A 13,031-nucleotide genomic window follows, 5' to 3' on the forward strand; every position below is an offset into this window, starting at 1 on the left:
GCTTGACACTGTTTCCCTTCACATATATAGACCTGTACAAATAAGCTACCATGTTTTTCATCCCTTTAATTGCTTTATGGCTTGTTTTCCACCTATGTGAGGCATTCCCTAGTACTGTTAATGTGCTGCTTTAAATATTTTTAGTGGTGTTAAAAAGAACACTTATTTCACTGTTAAACCATAACTTTCGGCTCTGGTAACCGTTGGCTTTGGTCAGCTGCAAATGGAAAATATCCTGAAATTGTGCCCATTATTTTCCTGGTGGTCCTGTGCTTTGAAGTGTTATCTAGATCTTCCAAGCTTAGTTTAATAGCTGTGCAATATGACTTTATACAGTTCTGATACTTATCTTTGTAGCTGAACACTGTACTATTCATGCGGTGCCTAACTAGTTACCCGATCTGCCGGCTACACAGCTCTAAAATTGCTTTGCTTATACCAGTGACATTCTATAGGCAGCACTTCCAGTTGTTCTATGTACCATCACATTCACAAAGTCAAGATGGGTGGCAATAGATCTTCTAGCAGTATTATTATGTTATGTACTTAAAACAGGGACTGTGTTAACCTGATCTGTACATTATCTGCAAGGAGCTTGTATAATCTTCCTGCATGTGCATGGTACTCTGTTCCAGTGTCGGACTAGGCCGGCGGGACACAGGGAAAAAACCCTCTTGTGTCCCCCACCGGCCCAGGTCTGTACCCACATCTGCCCCTTAATGCCGCGACCCCCTTTGTTGGAGGTCGCGGCAAAAAAAAGTTGGTGCAGACTCTGTGCACGCCCATGCGCACAACCACGGCAGCGCTCGCATGCATACAATTGTGGCGCTGCAAGCATGCACAAGCCGGCGTATTAGGGTTGGAGCCGGAGGGGCCCCCAGTCCGACCCTGTCTGGTACTCCTATACTCTGCATATATTCAAGTTAATTGACTCCTTATGTAACTGACCCTAAAATTGGCCATACACAGGCCGATAAAAGCTGCAGACAGACTGATTCAGCAGCTTATTGACCCATGTATGGGGCCCTTAGACGGCCTACCCAACTCACATCTTGCTGAAAATCGTCCCGATATCAGTTGGGCAGGTTTGAAAATCCCATCCGGGCAAAGGACCTCAATGGCTCATTGATGCGGCCTCGCCCCGAAGGCCTGTATCCCATCAAGATCAGCAAATCAGGGAAAGATCTGCTCATTTCGGAAACAATCGGATCATTCAGTGTACAGCCACAGTCTGTTGTGTAAATGTGATCGGGACCTTTAACTGTAAGATCCTCTTGGGCAGGGACTGATGAATAATCTCTGTTTAGCAAAAACATTTGTGCTTTATTAATAAAGGATGATGATACGTAATAGAGAATTACACTGCTAATTCTTACAATTATTTAAGGATCATTTATACATGAAGTAAACACACCATAAATAACCGCACCACCAGCTAACATACCTACCTCACTGTCGGGAAAAAAAAAAATCCTCATTTAAATACAGGCTGCCATTGGTATAGCTAATATGGCTATAGAAAATTCTGCTAATTCATAGCTAGGAGGCATTGAAGACAGGACAGTAATGTGAGACTAGTTGCTTTCATCCTCTAGGGTTTTTATAAGTCACAGTTATTGCTACCCGCTGGTTTTGTTATGGTGGGTTGTTTTGTTTATTGAACATTGACTGCAGGGGTCATAAACAGCATAACTGCCATAGCAAAACTCTAGGCTTCAAACAGGAGAGCATCGCTGCTTTCCATTTTGGGCAGAATAATAATTTAAAAAAAAAATGTAAACGGTTTATTAGAAGAAGTTTAGAAGACTTAGCTGAAGTTAGATCTACCTGTACAGGCTTATAAGGGTGACTGATGCAGTGTTTCATTTAGGACATTTCATTTAGGACATCTACTGTAGGCAGAGATAGCTTGGTTTGGGCTGGGGGGTGTAGGTTATGATGGTTAGCATTATTTGTGAGTGACATGTGGCTATGCTGCTACAGTATTCCCCAGCTAATGTCTTAGTTGACAGTTGATAGTGACTGGAGGACCCCACTGGCACAGTCTTAAAAGCTGAGCAATGGTCACACTACTGTCAACATAAAACATAGTTAAAACTCAATTGGCTATCGGCAGTCTTTTGTAGTACTAGCAAAGCAGTCTTTTATAGAAGTGTAGGCAATAAATGTGTTGGAATGTTCATTCTGTTGATGCAGTAATTACACTCTTTATTACAAGACATGACATAGTACAATTAGACGATGTAAATGGATCACTTTCACAAGCGCCACAAAAACCACTACAGACCTTCTAGATGTTTCTGAAGTTCAAAGGAAAGTTCTCTCGCTCAATTCCCAGTTAAGCACAAATTTTATGGTTCTCAGCTCTGTTTCTCCTATAAAGAGAAATTGTTCGAAACAGGTGTCTTTGAGACGGAATCTGTGAACGGATCAGATTAGCTAAATAATTAGAGTTCATTTCAAACCTGTCTCTCACTGAGATGTCCATTTCTGCTGAAGGCCAGAAGAACAGCTGTCATGTGTTAAGACTAAAAAACATAGACACTTGATGACAAGTGATATGGTAGAAGACTTCACACACCAAAGACGTATAGCACAAGATTGTTAGTAGAACTGACTGACAAGATAATGGCAAATTCACCTTTAAATTGAAAAAAAAAATGCTTATTCTACACCCGTGCAGCTTCTTTTCCTTTTCTGCAGTTGGCCCCAATAGCATGGAGCTTTCTATTTGTATGGGCACTTGCTCTGCATCCATTTGTTTAGCCCATGGACTAGTCAGTGGGATAAAATAGAGCGTTGGCCACTTTATGGCCATGGTGCGCTGCCAAACTGCTTGACCCAAGCTTAAAGGGGTAATTCACCTTTTATTTAACTTTTAGTATGTTGGTTTTCATTTTTTATTATTTGTGTTTTTTTGAGTTCTTTAGCTTTTTATTTAGCACCTCTGCAGTTGGAAATGTCTGCAATGTGGTTGTTTTGGTTCAAATTACCCTAGCAACCATGCATTGATTTCAATAGGAGAATGCCTGAATAGAATATAAATAGAGGAGTATAAAATGTAACCATAACAATCAATGTGTAGCTTTACAGAGCAATTGATTTTAGATGGGGTCAGCAACCCCCATTTGAAAGCTGGAAAAAGTTAGAAGAAGGAGACAAATAATTGAAAAACTATAAAAAGTACATAATGACAACCCTTTGAAAAGTTGCTTGGAATTGGGCATTCTATAATATACTAAAAGTTAACTTGAAGGCGAATATCCCTTTAAAATTACTTTATCAACAGTATTCCCTTTCAGCCATTTCAAGTATAAAGTTTGTGAAAGTATTTCGGGAGATCTGATCATTTTTGACCTCTGTGTGTTGGCTGGACACCAGGTTCGCTACTTTTAAAGGCGACAAAAACAACACTTCACTATTTCAAGGCCTGACATTTGAGTGCGCCGCAAACTGTGCACACAGGCTGTTCATTTGTAACTGCTGCGTTTTACCCATCCTCCAGAGACAGAAATTGCATTCCACAATGTGCAACATTGTAAGGCCCCAGATAGTCTTTAAGTCCAGCTCTCAGAAGCTCTAACATCTGTTTTTTTTTGTAGTCTAGAAATGGCCACTACAAAGTATTGCAGTAGTTCTCCCACGGAGCGAACTTGGTGACTTAGCATGTAAGGACTGTCCCGTTTCTCACACCCCCCTTGTAAAATCTGACATATTATGCCAGTCCAGGAAGAGATAAATAATATGTAAGCAATATGCTGGAGTGTTATTGCTTTTCTGTAACAGAGCAAGGAAGTCTCCCCAATTCTCTAAAGTTCTTTTCCAGCTAATAAAAGCACAATTGGGAGCTTCTTTTAAGGTGGCCATAGACGCACTGGTAATATCGTACGAAATGTATTTGTGTACACTATTTGGTGCTAGGGTTGCCACCTGGTCAATATTCGGCCCTCCCCCAATTTGTTTAGAACTTACCTTTTTTTTTGGCCTTCTGGCCATTGTGCGACGTGGCTCCATCCCCTTTTGCAGCACAGTGAGTGGCTCCGCCCCTTTTTTCATCACAGAGCGCCCCTTTTGTTCCCAAAACTTTGAGAAATGGTGGCAACCCTATTTGGTGCCTGTATGTTGGGAGACAAATCGACCAATATCAGGAGAAGACTTGGAAACCGGTCGGCTCGTTGATTGGGCTGGTTGGAAAATTTTCATTGTGCACCTTTGAAGGCACCCGAACATTGCCCATTGTTAGTGCTGAATCATCATTTACAGGTAGAATTCTATTGTTTCTACCTGTATATCTGATGCTTGAGCTCTACACGTGTGTATTGAAATAAACAATCTTTTCCAGGAAAGATCGTAATTGTAAAGTCTGGCCACCTTTACTGTTGAGTTATTTGAAATTTATTTGATTAAACTCTGGTGGGGTGATTCCACTAGTGACAGCTTTGTGACCATTCAAAAATATAACTGCTTGGGCAGATTTCAGTTGATATGAGCCACTGGGTATCTGACAGAAATATACAATTTGACCACATGGCAGGCATTGTTAGAAGGTCTGTGCCATCTGCTCCAGTTCACAAGGTCAATCTTTGACCCATTTTCATTTGGTTTCTGTAAGCAGAAGCTGCTTGGTGGAAGTTATTTGGCATCGAGTTAGTTTCTATGTTACTAAAAGGGATCTGAAAAGCTTACTCATAAATACTGATTATGTTTGACAAACATGGACTCATTTCTGCAATATACTGCAGCAGTGGCCCACAAATGGTCCTGACAATCTGTCCATGGGTTAGTTGCATCATATGGATGAGGCCAACTGGACTAGATTTACATATATTTATATGCTCTTCAATGAGAGAACTTCTGTTGGTAGACTTCTCAAACAAAAAATTCACACTCTTTACCTGAATATCACTTTGTGGGGGTCCATGGAGCCATACAATCAATCATTTTGCCATGAGGTGGAATGCATTGCAACTGCAAGTTGTACCCTTTACGTGCTAGAACAATTTAATCTTGCTGCACAACATGTTGACAGTGAACATGCGAGTTAAAATACCATAGTACTTTTTGTTAATAGCTATTTGATTGCTTTCTATTTAAAAAAAAAAAAAAGTATCAGTTTATTCCTTGAGTCTATTTAACTGATGGTTGACTGCTTGTACTCATTAACCCACATATGTGCCAAAGTGTACTAGAGAAGTTACCAGCGGCAACCTATAGGTCATTGGGAAGACTAAAACAAGTTAGAAAATAAATACATATCTGATAGGTTGCTATGTGTAACCACAATTCTGCAATTTCCACTGTGTTAGAAAAATGGCCCTTTTATGCATGCCAGAGACTATTTTGGCAAATGTTAACACCAGTGGGATGGAAGAATTTGGCCTCATTCAATCACTGTGTTGTCAGAGATCTATTTTTATTTATGCACTTTTGCATTTTAATTTTTTTTAAATTGGTTTTTAAAGGGAATATCAATCCAAAAAAAATTAATTTTTTGCCTAATAAAAGAAAACATATTTCTAAGCAGCTTTGCAATATACATTAGTTACAAATTTTAAAATCGGTGTTTGTCTGTCCCTTTCTATTCTCCGCCCTGATTGCTCAGACTGTTGATACAATGTAAGACAAGTCAACTGATTAACAGACTTGATGGGGAACTAAAACTTTTGCAACATTGTTTAAAAAGTAACAGCCAGGAGTTAAGCAAATACTTTTAGGGTCAGGCCACACGAGCAGATTCGGGGAGATTAGTCGCCCCAGCGACAAATCGCCTCTTCTTCAGGGTCGAGAATCTCCCCGAATCTGCGCGTGTGGACTGACCCTTAATATTCAATATTGTTTTTACAAATAACTGAAAATGTTTAACCAAAGTATCTATTGGAAAGTTGCTTAGAATGATGTTTTCTTTCATTAGGCAAATTTTTATTTTGGGGTTGACTTGCCCTTTAATATGTATAATACACTGAGATCAGGATGTTTGTAGCAGGTTTCCAGGATCACCTCCAGATGTGTTGGTATTCCAACCCTTACTCATTTATACTTGGGTGATAAAATGTTTACACTTTGCAAAAAACTTAATTCCTTTACATTTATACTAGGGATGCACTTATCACTTCTTTTCTGGTTTTAGCTGAATCCTTAAGTATGGATTCAGCCAAACACTGAACTGGCTCTGAACCCTCGCGCCACACAAAAATTGAGTGGAAAAAGTAGAAGCGCAAGCCCCAGTATATAGGATATGGTTTGTCGAGGCTCTTGGATTAGACTGATTTCTGAACCAAATCTGGGAATCGGTGCATCTGTAATTTTTAAAAGCACTATAGTTCTTTCTCAGCAGAGCACTTTGAACAAATGTATTTACTTTGAGGGTTTGATGTGGGTTTATGTTCCCTTCAAAGCTACAACTGCCTCCTTGACTGGGAATGCAATAATGAACATTCTGCAGACAACTAATGCAATGCAGGGAGCTGTTGGACACGCAGGTTCTATACCATACACAAAATCCACTGGTCTATGTAAACATTTCATACCAAAATTACAGTCCTGAATGCGTGACTGTGGGTGAGCAAAATAAATAGATTCCTTTAGTAGGATTAAATCTTGTCACATAGTAACCAGATGTGAAGTGTTGTTACAGAATCCCAGTAGGCTCAGAAATGGAATATTATAGCAGGTGTTAACGGCAGATTTTTACTTTTTTGGACAAGCCTGGATTGCAGGAATGGCAATAAAGGGTCAGGTGTAGGTGGCAGAATGCCTATACAGGTATGGGATCAGGTTTTCCAGATAAATTGTGTTTCTGTAATGTGGAACACCATGCCTTTAGATTCATCAAATACATTTAAACGTGAATTCCTAGTAGTAGGTTTTATCACTAAGTTAAAGGGGTTGTTCACCTCTGAATTATCTTTTAGTATGATATAGAAAGTGATATTCTGAGATCATTTGCAAGTGGATTTTATTTTTTATTATTTGTGGTTTTTGGGATATTTAGATTTTTATTTAGCAGTTCTCCAGCAGGGTCGACTGGGGGGCCCACCAGGACCGCTGTCCAGGGCCCCCCGCCCGGCCCCTACTTTTAAGCGTGGCCGGCGTGCACGCATGCAAGCGTACACTTTCTACAATCGGCACAGGCGGCGCTTTGCAGCGCCAATTTTTTTGAGGATTTGAAAATGGAGAGAGGGAGTCTGTCCCAGCAGGGGCTCATGAGGGTTGGGGCCCACCGGGGTTTTTTTTCCCGCTGTTCCCGCCAGGCCAGTCCAAAACTGCTCTCCAGCAATTTCAACTGGTTTCTATGGTCCAAATGACCCTAGCAACCATGCATTGATCTGAATAAGAGACTGGAATATGAATAAGAGAGGGCCTGAATAGAAAGACAAGTAATAAACAGTAACAATAAATGTGTAGCGTTACAGAGCATTTTGATGGGGTCTGAAGGCAAATAATTCAAAACTATAAAAAAGAATTATAAGCTTAGAATTAGCCTTCCTATAACAAACTAAAGGTTAATTTAAAGAAGGTGAACCGCCCCTTTAAAGGCAAGTATAAGTAGGCAAAAAAAATGTTATGTTTAAATAGGGCACCATGGGAAACAGTATGGATAATAGCTGGATATCAGATACCTGACCTGTATTGTAATATAGCATCTTTCAATAAAAAATGGTCCATCAAGAAAAAATAACTCGCGCAATGGCATATTTGGGGGGCAAAATGGCATAAATGCTTGAACACTTATTGGCTCATTTATGGAGACCTTATGACAAGTTGTCTGACCAAAATCAGGTTTAAACTGGGGCAGATATTTATTGGACAGGTCTGAAAATCCCATTGGGATAAGACTGCATTAGTGTGTTGATGAGGTCTTCGCCTAGGCCCTAGGAGATATTCATAGGCCAGCAGTATGATTGATTTGTTGGCCATTGGTCCAATGGTCCCGTGTTTGGGTGACTAAATCAGTCAAAACACTACTCATTTGTCAAGTGTATGGTCGGCTTTTTTTTCTCTGGGTCATTGGAGCTGTTCCAAAGTTTCTGCTCCCATACATCAGTCATTGTAATGAGAAGCCAGAGGTTCACAGAAGCCTAGACAAAGGTCAGTGCTAATATGGACAAAAGTAGATCAGAAGTGTTGACCCCCCCCCAGCATAGCAAAGAGTAGTCACTAGTTAACTAAGACTATTGTCACACCTTCTTCTAAACTCTTTGTATTTTCAACATTTAAGCATACATTAGCCAGGGAAAATTAGACAAGCGGCAAAATCTTTTTATCATATATTAAATTTTTGTTGAAATGTTTACAAAGAACCTTTAGAGCCATAGGTTTTACAAAGTATATTTTTATTATGCTTCATATAGTGCCAACACATAAACACAGCTCTCCACATTGATCCCTGCCCAAGAGGAGCTTACGATCTAAGGTCGCTACACACCAGGGTCAGTTTTATTAGAATGTAATTAACCTGCCTGGAAGTGTACTTGATAAGATTACCCTCAGTGTGCCTATTGTTATGGATAACTGATGTCTCTCATGTTTCCCAGCACTGCTGAAGGGGAGGGATATAAAAGCTATTGAAGCAGTGAGAAAGTAGCCTGTGAATCAGGTTTCATCCAGACCTCAGGCTTTTTATTATAACAGATAAACAGCTGACTCGCATTGTTATATTCCTGCACCAGATCAAGTGACCCAAGTGCCCGGTGAGCTAATCCTAGAAAAGAAAAAAAGATTTCCTCCTTTTCTTTCTATGTGTTTATATAGCTGTCCTATTGTAATACACAGCAGGCAGTTTTATGAAGTTGGGATTTAAGATGTGGGTTGTGACTTGTCCATTCACTGTACAAGCAAAATTCTTATGTGATGAGCTAGACCCCTCGGATTCTTCCTCTACCCCTTAATTACAATAGTCTTGAGTCTTCTGTGATGCTTTGATATCTGAAACAGAAAGCTATTCTGCTGCTGACATTCACTGGTGATCTTAAGATAGTGGGCTATTTGATAATTGTGTTTAAATGTTCTCTTCTCCCAAATGACATTTAAATTAAAAGGAATGTCTTTTTGTGAACTGGGCTGAATGTATTCGTCCTCTTGAAATGGTGTCTGATACAAATCCTTTGCATCTGGAATTGTAACTGGCAAAAAATTGCCTAAAATTGGACATAAATTGAAAAACACACAAAGGTTTTTGGGGGTTTATTGGCAAGTTGAAGGCAATAGTCGAGTCAATTGGCTATGTTTCTTTGCAAAACTTCATTAATGACAACAGGAACTCATTGGTGATGACACAGGTTCTGTCCTTACATATATTCCCCACTCTCTGCCACCCAAACTTACTATCTGCCATTGATGTATCACCATCAGTACGTTTGGATGGCTGAAAGTGGGGAATATATGTGAATGGAAGATAACTCCACTTTAAGCTGGGGTCTCACATTGGCCAGGATGCTTAGCATTGACTTGATCTGATTTAATTAGCACTATTGAGGCACTTGTAAACTTTGCCAGGGATGAGTAGAGATGCGGTGCCCACTTAAATCACTGCTGATGTAAGCAGGAGCCCAATAGTGGCTAGGTGCACTGCAAAGGATTTTGGCACTTTCAACACTTGTACAACCTTTGGAGAACACTATAGGGCTCTTTTGGAGACAATGCAGATGACCATCTAGAACAGTGATCCCCAACCAGTGGCTCCTAAAAAACATGTTGCTCCCCAATCCCCTTGGATGTTGCTCTCAGTGGCCTCAAAGCTGGTGATTATTTTTGTATTACAGACTGAAAGGCAAGTTTTAATTCCATAATAACTGTGTCCTGAAAAGTAGAACTTCCAATAGGTTGCCAGTACACACAGGGGCTACCAACAGCCTTATTTTGCACCCTGGGGACTTTTTTCATGCTTACGTTGCTCTCCAACTCTTTTTACATTTGAATGTGGTCATGCTTAAAAAAGTTTTGGGATCCCTGATCTAGAATCTGGTCCCAGCCTATGCAACTTAGTTTCCTATGTGTTGCTGTGCCTAATGGCTGCAAAGCAAAAGGAATCATGTGAAGAAAACCAGTTCTCCTAACAGTCCTAATTTAATTTCCTAGTTCATATAAATGTAATTTTTAGTGAACTATTCGATGGGTCTTCTGACTTGTGGGTCCACTTCCCTTGCTGTGCATATGATGATCAGAAAACCCTACACTACACTGAAGATCCCAAATAAGAGTGAAACCGGTCTGTAGTTCTGATCTGATCTACAACTGCCTAGGCTCTGCTCTAAAACCCAGTAGCTGAGTTTTGCCTGTAGGGTATTCTATGAAAATGTACATTTTAAAAAATTTAGAACCCCATAGAAAAAGGACTTTCTCAGTCAGCAAAATGGCTTATTTCATTCTCATCAAATTTATTTTCAGAGGGCACTGGGGGGGGGGGTTTGTGTGAGTTGCAGATCACCCACAATTGCTAGCAGTCACCTTAGTTATGCCCCTGTTTCAGGCCATCTTATTAAGACAACTTTTTGGAAGGTGTAGATTTGTGAAAGTCCAAACAGCCACTCAAAAGCTTCACGCCCTCTGTCATTTACTTACCGGGCACAACCTAATAATTTATTGATTTTAGTCCGCGTGACTCACTGATTGAAATGCCGACACCACAAGGTGAATCATACAAACAATAGGTCTGTTATAACAAATCCAGTACCAGCTGACCCATATTCACTTAACCTAATCGTTTCTTCTGATGCAAAACAAATGGCTCGTGCTGTGAGCTGTGCTGGAGACCTAGGTTCAATTCCAGCCAGGGGGTTCAAAAGCCGGGAATTGAAAAATAAGCACCTACTTTGAAATATAACAGCACAAGATGGTTGTATATAAATAAAACTTACATTCTGTTTGATTTTTTTAACAACTGTGAGTAGCCCTAGTGTAGTCATACATATAATGGTTTCACTTGTCCAAGTAGTAATTACACATATGCTGTGTTCAGCTAGCTGGAAATAATCTTTAAAAATGTCTCCTTTGATTCCAAAATCCTACATAATCGTAATGTGAATTTTTCCGAACAGTAATACTTGTAACAAGTCCTGCTTCTTTATGAAAAACCTTTACAGACTTCTATCTGGGATGTCACTTCTCTTCCACCAACATGATCACTTCTCTCTAAATAAAGGGGTCACCTGTTTGGGGAACATCGCCTCTGGCTGTACAATAAATCAGTTGCGCATAAATACACCACTAAAGACTATATACGTGCAATTGTATCAGTGGCTTAAGAAGGCCTCTGCTAAGACTATATGTTTTTGCAAAGGGTGTAGCCCGTTTGGGTGGGAAATCTTACTAAATTCAAGGGAAGAAAAGAACAATAATGGGCCTTGTTTGAGAGGCATATTTCCTTGGAAACGCAGCTCAGCGGGTCATTATTCCTTTGTGTTTTTCAGACTAACAATATGAATTGCTGTAATACAGCTATATTTACATACAGATTGTATTTACAAAAGCCATACAGTTCATTTAGAATGTGCAATTCCTCTCTGCCTTTAAAGCAGCCAAAACTACAGTCATGTTTGTTGTATTAGCTGATGTCTGCACTAACACAAATGAGAGAGGATTTTGGCTGGAGGAAATTGAATTTTTACCCTGATGTGACCCCGCCAGAACTATCTTAAAGTGTTGGTCTGTTCTGTGCAAACACTGTCAGATGGAGTGTCATCTGTAGGCGACCTGAACTGAATTCCAGGCCAGCTGAGTTTGTGTTATACTCTGCCTTAGTTAACCAGAATGCAACATTCTATTTTTTTTTTTTTGCCTCACTGAAAAAATGAAACACATTTGTGTATTTCAACAGCCACAGCTGAAATTATTTGCAGGTACATGTATGGGATCCGTTATCCAGAAAGTTCCGAATTACGGAAAGGCCATCCCACATAGACTCCATCCGTATAATCCTTTAAATGATTTCCTTTTTTCTCTATAATAATAAAACAGTAGCTTGGTCTTGAAGATATAATTAATCCTTATTGGAAGCAAAACCAGCCTAGTAGACATAACATATCTGTTATCTGGAAAACCCCCAGTTTCTGAGCATTCTGAATAACCGGTCCAATACCTGTACACACCACTGTTTTTTAGGCAGGATTCTTGTGAATGTGAACTAGATTAAATTTGCACCCTTCACCACCTTTGCTCTGGTGTACATGTCTCTGAAGTTCTACTGCTTCTGGTGTGCAATATAAACAAAGAAAAGCCTTCTGTATTAGTCAAGAACATTCAGGACAAATGCACCTTAGCACACTGGCAACTGCATATATTTTAGTGTTATTATAGTCCACCTTGATTTATGCATTAACATTTGTACTTTATCATACATGTAGATTTTGCACATGATATTTTGAATTGCTTTCATTATCACTGATCAACACTAAATAATTTCCACTAACTGGTCAATTTGTAAAGTATGGTATTGTTACTAAAAATGATAGACACTTGGCAAGTATGAGTTTGGGGATACAGATCCCTATGTTTAGGCCTCTGGCCCGGACTGGTATTTCAAGTATATAAAGACCCAAAATAGCCCCTAGCAGCCCCCTTCCTAGTGACTTTCTATGCCATCTTCAGCTGCCTTTTTGCCAGAATTCTCATGGATGAAAGGGGTAACAGAAGAGGGTGCTTGGTTTCATGGACAGGCATTTATATCCTATCGTATATTTTCAGTCCCCAATTGCTCCCTCTAAAAATGCTGCCATGATGTACTTCAACTACAGTATATGGGTTCCCAGGGACTGAATAGGTTTGTAGGGAGTGATTGCTTCTTAGATCCTTGGAGACAAACTCCACATATTAAAGGGAAAAGAACCGAAAAGCAAAGAAGTCAAACTCCTTTGCTCAGAAAATTGTACCAGAGAGTTGGGAGGCCCAGGTTAGTAAATGTGTATTGTGGCTCTGTACCTATGACAGTGACTGGATGAATGCAGACTCAATATAATAGAGGACAGTTTGCATCCTTGATCAACCAAGGGATCTGCAACCGACCGATCTAAATGTTTCTCACAGTTTTAAAGCAT

The 13,031-nt window shown here is 39.9% G+C and overlaps 1 protein-coding gene across 3 annotated transcripts in view; it reads left to right on the forward strand.

Moving 5' to 3' along the window:
* The window catches only part of plekhg1.L (pleckstrin homology and RhoGEF domain containing G1 L homeolog), a 141,648-nt gene that overhangs the window by 85,185 nt on the left and 43,432 nt on the right, over positions 1-13,031 (forward strand). The gene's annotated exons all lie outside the window — the stretch shown is intronic.

Source organism: Xenopus laevis, chromosome 5L (assembly GCF_017654675.1).
Source record: "Xenopus laevis strain J_2021 chromosome 5L, Xenopus_laevis_v10.1, whole genome shotgun sequence".
Taxonomy (NCBI): domain Eukaryota; kingdom Metazoa; phylum Chordata; class Amphibia; order Anura; family Pipidae; genus Xenopus; species Xenopus laevis.